Consider the following 7,281-nt stretch of genomic DNA (forward strand, 5'->3'; position numbering starts at 1 on the left):
CGTAGTGGTCATTTGGACTTTCCCTTGGGCTGTGCGTCACAATCCTCATGGGTGTGTGTAATTTATTTTTGCAGGTTTCGAGTTTTTCCCGCAACCGAGGCCCTTTGTCTGATTAAATATAAACCGAGGGGTTTTCCTGTGAAATAAGATGCCACCTCAACCCTGACAGGCGGGCCCCACTGTCAGTTTCTCCGTCAATATGTTTTTATACGTCGTTTAGTCCGTTCGGCAACGCCGCGTCCCAAAGTTGGTACTGACATGTAAAAATTATCAAACTTGGTATCAATCTGCTTCTAATGCCCCAATTATGGTACTTCTGTGCAATTAACTCATAACAGAATCATCTGCAAAGGGTGGTTCACACCAGAAACAAGTGGCAACATATTCAGTTATTCAATAAGGATATAAGTTATGGATGTGTGCATCAAGAGATGCAGAAGCCGGGAGCATACCTTCTTTTCAAAAAAAATCAGGATACAAGTTGGTTTTAGTTTAGTTTAGTGGCCTCTCACCTTTGGCCACCTGACCAGACATTTGTCTTGCACTTCCACAAGTAGCTGCCGGCTGCCCCGGTATGCAAAAGGTAAACTAACCATATCGAATCAGCATATCGACGGGAGATGGGTGTAGTATTTATTTGTGTCACCTCATTAAGCTTGGTCAGTGAGGGAGTCCTGGATTAGGGGGTCTCCGGACAGCCGAATTATCTTCATTGGCCGGACTGTTAGACTATGAAGATACAAGATTGAAGACTTCGTCTCGTGTCCGGATGGGACTCTATTTGGCGTGGAAGGCAAGCTAGGCAATACGGATATGTATATCTCCTTCTTTGTAATCGACCTTGTGTAACCCTAACCTTCTCCGGTGTCTATATAAACAGAAGGGTTTTAGTCCGTAGAAAGACAATCATAACATATAATCATACCATAGGCTAGCTTTTAGGGTTTAGCCTCTTTGATCTCGTGGTAGATCTACTCTTGTAAACACCCATATTATCAATATTAATCAAGCAGGACGTAGGGTTTTATCTCTATCAAGAGGGCCCGGACCTAGGTAAAACATCGTGTCCTCTGCCTCCTATTACCACCCGGCCTAGACGCACAGTTCGGGACCCCCTACCCGAGATCGTTTTGACACCGACATTGGTGCTTTCATTGAGAGTTTCGCTGTGCCGTCGCCACCAGGAAGGTTGTCTCATCCCGTCTTTAAAGACGGCACTATTGCTGAGGGAGCTTTGGCTATCAGCCAAACTCTCGGCTAGGTGGTTTTCTTATGACCGCCTGTTCGGCCGCTGCGCCGACGATGACTTCTCGGGTCATCGAAAGCAATCTTCACATCAACTCAGAACTCGCCGAGCAGTTAGATCCAATGGAGCTCTCTTCCCTGAACGAGTTCTTGGATCGCATCGCCGCCCTGGGAGTCGCTACAGACTACGATCAGATTGGGCCTAAACCCGATCTGAGAGAGATCAACTCTCCCCAGGTCACCCATCACGTTGCAGTGGTGGAGGAACAATGCGGCAACCCTTCATCTATCTTAAGGACTAGCTATGTCCGGATTCCCGATCCCTCCAAGCCGGATACCCGCGGAGGGGAGGACGTCACTCAAGGCCTGAACCTAGAATCAGGCAGCGGGCTAGATTTATCGGAAAACATCCAAGAATCCAAACTTTTGAGTTCGGAAACTCCTTGGCCCCCGAGTCTCAGATTGGGTAAGGATTCTGATTCAATTCCACCCACCCACCCAAACATACACGATCTATCCCAAATTAGGCAAGAGCCTGAAGAAACAGTACACCATTACTGGGTCAGATTCCTCCTGGTCATGAACAGGATAAAGGACTGCCGCAAAGAAGACGCAATTTCATTCTTCTGCAATAATTGCACGGACAAGGGAATCCTCAACGCCATAAGTCGCCGCGAAATTACACGCTTTGCCGACTTGATGTCCATAGTACGAAAGTACTGTGCGATGGAAAGCGCCTGAAAAACCGAAATAAAATTTTGGGATAATCCGGCCCTGAATACAAACCCAGTCCAAAATAAAAGGGTGCATTATCACAATACACCTGGGTTAACTACCAAAAAGCAAAAGCCCTCTACGGGGCAAGGAATCGTACTGGAGGGATGGCTAAACGGACCCTGCAAAATTCATAGTACAACGGATGCAATACCAACGCATAGCCTTAGAGCATGTTGGATACTCCAGCAGGTGGCCAAAAGTGGTGAGGATCTACTCCTCCCAAAAACCACAGAGCACCATCCCGTGGACAACAATACGGTGTTAACGGTCTTTGAGACCTTCGCGTCAAATAATAGACGCAAGCGAACACTCCGCAGCATGGCCGAAATCTGCCACATAGCAGAAATAAAATCCTTGGGGTGACACGGCTATTACCTTCAATGCCAGTGACGAACCCAAATTCCGAACAGCCCGAGCACCAGCCGCACTGGTCCTCAGTCCAATCGTGGACGGCTTTTGACTCACCAAGGTACTCATGGACACCGGCAACGGATTAAACCTCATCTATGAGGAAACTCTTCAAAAGATGGAAATAGACTGGAGCCGCATTGAGCAAAGTAGCACAACCTTTAGAGGAATCATCCCCAGTCGGGAAGCACGCTATGCTGCGAAAATCACACTAGATGTGGTATTCGGCACGCCGGATAATTACAGGTCCGAAGAAATTACATTCCAAGTGGCCCCGTTTAGCAGCGGATACCACGCTCTACTAGGGCGGGAGGCGTTTACAATCTTCCAAGCCATACCCCATTACGGGTACATAGCACTCCGCGCCGAAAATAAGACAGTAGCACTGGCCCTCGAGGCACTATCCGAAGCCCTAGCGGCCGAGGAACTAACTGCGCTACGCTCCATGATGAACAGGGACGATGTGATACTCGATAAAAGATCCAAGTCCACCTCCTTTAAACCAGCGGACGAAATAGTCAAATTCCAAGTCCATCCAACGGACCCTACAAAAACAGCTTCCATCGGGGCATAATTAAACCTCGATGTCGACTCCGCACTGCGAGAGTTCCTACGCGAGAACTGGGACATTTTTGCCTGGCACCCTTCAGACATGCCAGGAATCCCACGCAGACTGGCTGAGGACAGCCTAAATATCGTAAAAGGATTCAAGCCAGTCAAGCAGGCTCTTCGACGTTTCTCCGAGCCTAAGAGACAAGCTATGGGAGAGGAACTAGCCAAGCTATTGGAGGCTGGATTCATCAGAGACATAAAACATCCGGACTGGCTAGCAAACCTGGTGATGGCACCAAAGAAGGACAAATCCTGGCGCTTGTGCGTCGATTTTAAGGACCTTAACAAGGCCTGTCCAAAGGATCCCTTCCCCCTCCCCCGCATCGATCAAATCATCGATGCTACCGCAGGACACGATTCATTGTGTTTTCTCGACGCATACTCCGGCTACCATCAAATTAAAATGGCGGAGTCAGACCAAGCCGCAACGGCATTCATCACACCATACGGCCCATTCTGCTTGAACACAATGCCCTTCGGGCTCAAAAACGCCGGCGCAACATATCAGCGCATGATTCAGACATGTCTGGCAAACCAGATCGGCAAAACAGTGGAGGCATACGTGGATGACATGGTCGTTAAAACCAAGCATGTTGAAACTCTAGTAGAAGACTTGAGGCTCACATTCGACAACCTCCGAACATATGGCATCAAGCTCAATCTAGAAAAATGCGTTTTTGGCGTACCAGCCGGAAAGCTCTTGGGATTCATTGTCTCCAGTAGAGGTATTGAAGCTAATCCGGCCAAAATCCGAGCGTTGTCACAGTTGGCTACCCCAACAGACCTCAAACAAATACAAAAATTGACTGGATGCGTGGCGGCTCTAAGCCGCTTTATCTCCCGCTTGGGAGAAAAGGCATTACCCCTTTATTGCCTCCTCCAGTGCACCGAACGCTTCGAGTGGACGGATGCCGCCTCGGCCGGACTCAACGAAATAAAAGCCATATTGGCAACAAACCCAGTCCTGGCCGCGCCAAACATTGGCGTACCAATGCTATTATACATTGCGGCAACTCATCAAGTAGTAAGCGCAGTGCTCGTCGTCGAGCGAGAAGTGGACGGACACAAATTCCCCCTCCAAAAGCCGGTTTACTATGTGTCCACTGTCCTTACTCCATGCAAATCACGGTACCCACATTATCAAAAGATAGCGTACGCGGTATTTATGGCATCCCGGAAGCTGTGACACTACTTTCAAGAGTGTTCGATAACGGTAGCCTCAGAAGTACCACTTAACGATATTATAAACAACCGCGACGCGACGGGCCGGATTGCCAAATGGGCCATTGAGCTCCTCCCGTTCGACATAACTTACAAGCCACGGCGAGCTATCAAGTCGCAAGTTTTGGCTGACTTCGTCGCTGAGTGGATGGAAGCCGAACTCCCTAAAGAGTACGGCACATATTCAAACTGGATCATGCACTTCGACGGCTCCAAAATGTTGGCTGGTCTGGGGGCTGGCGTCGTTTTGACGTCCCCAACAGGAGATACCGTCCAATACATACTACAGATAATGTATACGGACTCCAACAACACAGCTGAATATGAGTCCCTTCTACATGGTCTCCGGATGGCAGTATCTATGGACATTCAACACCTAGAGGTGCGTGGGGATTCGAACCTCACGATATCCCAGATAAATGGAGACTTCGATGCCAAGGATCCAAAAATGGCAGTTTATCGCAATGCCATCCTAAAAATGTCAGCTCGGTTCGAGGGGCTCGAATTTCACCATGTGGCTCGGGAAAACAATCAGGCGGCGGATATCCTCGCCCGCATCGGCGCAAAACGCGACGCGGTCCCTCCCAACATATTTCTGGAATGGCTCTTCAAGCCATCCGTAGCATGGGAAGGGGACACCGGTAACAACAGTCCGGACCCGGCCAAAATACCTGATACCGAACTCTCTGACACAATCGGAGGCTCCGCCACCGAAATAACACATTCAGCCCACAAAATAATGGCCATTATTGCCCCGTGGACAGAACCATTCTTGGCCTACCTAACTAGACAGGAACTCCCGGAGGACCAAAATGAGGCACGCTGCATAGTGCGGCGATCCAAGGCCTACAGGGTCCATGAGGGAGAATTGTATAAAAAAGCGCTACCGGAGTCCTTCAAAGGTGCATCTCCGAAGAGGAAGGGCGGAACCTTTTGGCAGAAATTCACGCCGGACTCAGCGGTCATCACGCCGCAGCCCGAGCTCTTGTAAGCAAGGCCTTCCGTACAGGATTCTATTGGCCAAAGGCCCGGGCAGATGCACAGGACTTGGTCCAACGTTGCGCCGGTTGCCAGCTCTTTTCAAATCAAAGCCACATGCCACCCACCGCCCTCCAAACAATCCCCATTACATGGCCCTTCGTGGTCTGGGGGCTTGAGATGGTTGGGCCCCTTAAAGGGGGAACCCACAAGAAAAAATAGTTACTGGTCATGGTGGATAAATTCACCAAATGGATAGAGGCTAAACATGTTAAAACAGCCGAATCCGGACCAGTGATAGATTTCATATCCGGGGTTGTACACCGTTACGACGTCCCCCACAGCACCATCACTGATAATGGCACGAACTTCACGACCGACGAGGTAAAACTCTGGTGTAGCAAAATGGGCATCAAGCTCGATTATGCTTCAGTCTATCATCCACAAACCAACGGTCAAGTCGAACGAGCAAATGGTCTTATAATGAGCGGCATTAAACCCAGATTAGTGCGCTCCTTAACGGAGTCTGACACGCACTGGGTAGAGGAGCTCGACTCTGTACTCTGGGGGCTGCGGACCACGCCGAATCGTAGTATCGGATATACACCATTTTTCATGGTGTACGGCGTAGAGGCAGTCTTGCCCTGTGACATAATTCATGACTCGCCTCGAGTGCGCATGTACGAAGAAAGAGAAGCCGAGCTCGATCGGCAGGACAGTCTGGACACCTTGGAGGAAGAGCGCGAAGTAGCCAAAGCCCGTTCCACATTTTACCAGCAACAGGCTCGCAGATACCAAAGAAGAGAAGTATGGGCCAAAACTTACAACATTGGCGAACTAGTTCTACGGCTGCCGGATAAGAAAAAGAACAAGCTCGAGCCCAAATGGGAAGGTCCCTTCATTATCGACCAAGTTCTGACCGGTGGAGCGTACCGACTGCGGGATGCATCGACTAGTCGACTCGAGTCGAACCCATGGAATGCAGCAAGGCTCCGAAGATTCTACGCCTAGCACCGGACTTTATGTTAGTCCCCTCCCTTTGTCCATTTTCTGCATATGCATCATCTGTCTTGTTTCCCTTTCTTTCTTTTATTTCTCTAGGCCTTCAAGGGTCACCTTGTGCCTCACTCATACATCACAGATGCACTAGCTGCACTCTTCATACCTGGGGGCTTCTTTCACAGAAGCTTTAATTATTTCCCTGGGCCTCACGCCCAACACATGTGTTACACTTCCGCATGTACCTTTTTTCACCATTATATGCATCAATATGACTTACGTTTTGGCCAAGCTGGGTTGCCTGGCTCTTGTATTTATGCCCTACGTTCTCGTTAATTCGGCTAGGGCATAAGGGGAGCACCTCTGCGATTGTTACCGCCGGGTCAGCCGGACGTGTACCTCAGACTGGGTGAAGCCGAAAGCTAGCGTTCTTAAGGGAATATATTCGGCGGGTGAACAAAAGATGACTTTTATTATTCATATCTGCCCCCAGATGATTTTTCTGCGTTTCTTAACGCAGTCCGGACATGCACTTTAGGGCATGCCTACCCAGGGAAAGGAACCCTTAACGGAACTATTCTACCTGGAAGATGTTTCTTACTACCCATGTAATATAACATAACTAGTTGGGCACTTGTCTGACAAAGCACTAATGACCCCTACGCCTGGTCTTCACGCATGCCCCGGTTCTTACATAACCGAGAGGGTATTCGGATACACTCCGGATTGTCGGGTCCCGAGGTTGAAGCGAAAAGGTCCGCCACGACAAACGATCTACAATCCGACTAGAAGGCATTATACATGTCACTTTAAAATTACATAGTCAATTTGACTGGTTGAACTCCTCTTCAATACCATCTAATAGGCTGTCTAGTCTAAAGTCCTGTTGGGAATACTTTGCGGCCAATTCTACTTGGCCGTACACTAAGCTCACAGGGATCTCCTTCCCATTAGGCCCCACTGGTCCGACTTCAGCCATGTGGTTCGGGTCAGCCTTCATGTACCGTGTCTTCACCATTGCCCAGGCTTCCCTGGCGCCCT

The sequence above is a fragment of the Triticum urartu genome, chromosome 5, assembly GCF_003073215.2.
Source record: "Triticum urartu cultivar G1812 chromosome 5, Tu2.1, whole genome shotgun sequence".
Taxonomy (NCBI): Eukaryota; Viridiplantae; Streptophyta; class Magnoliopsida; order Poales; family Poaceae; genus Triticum; species Triticum urartu.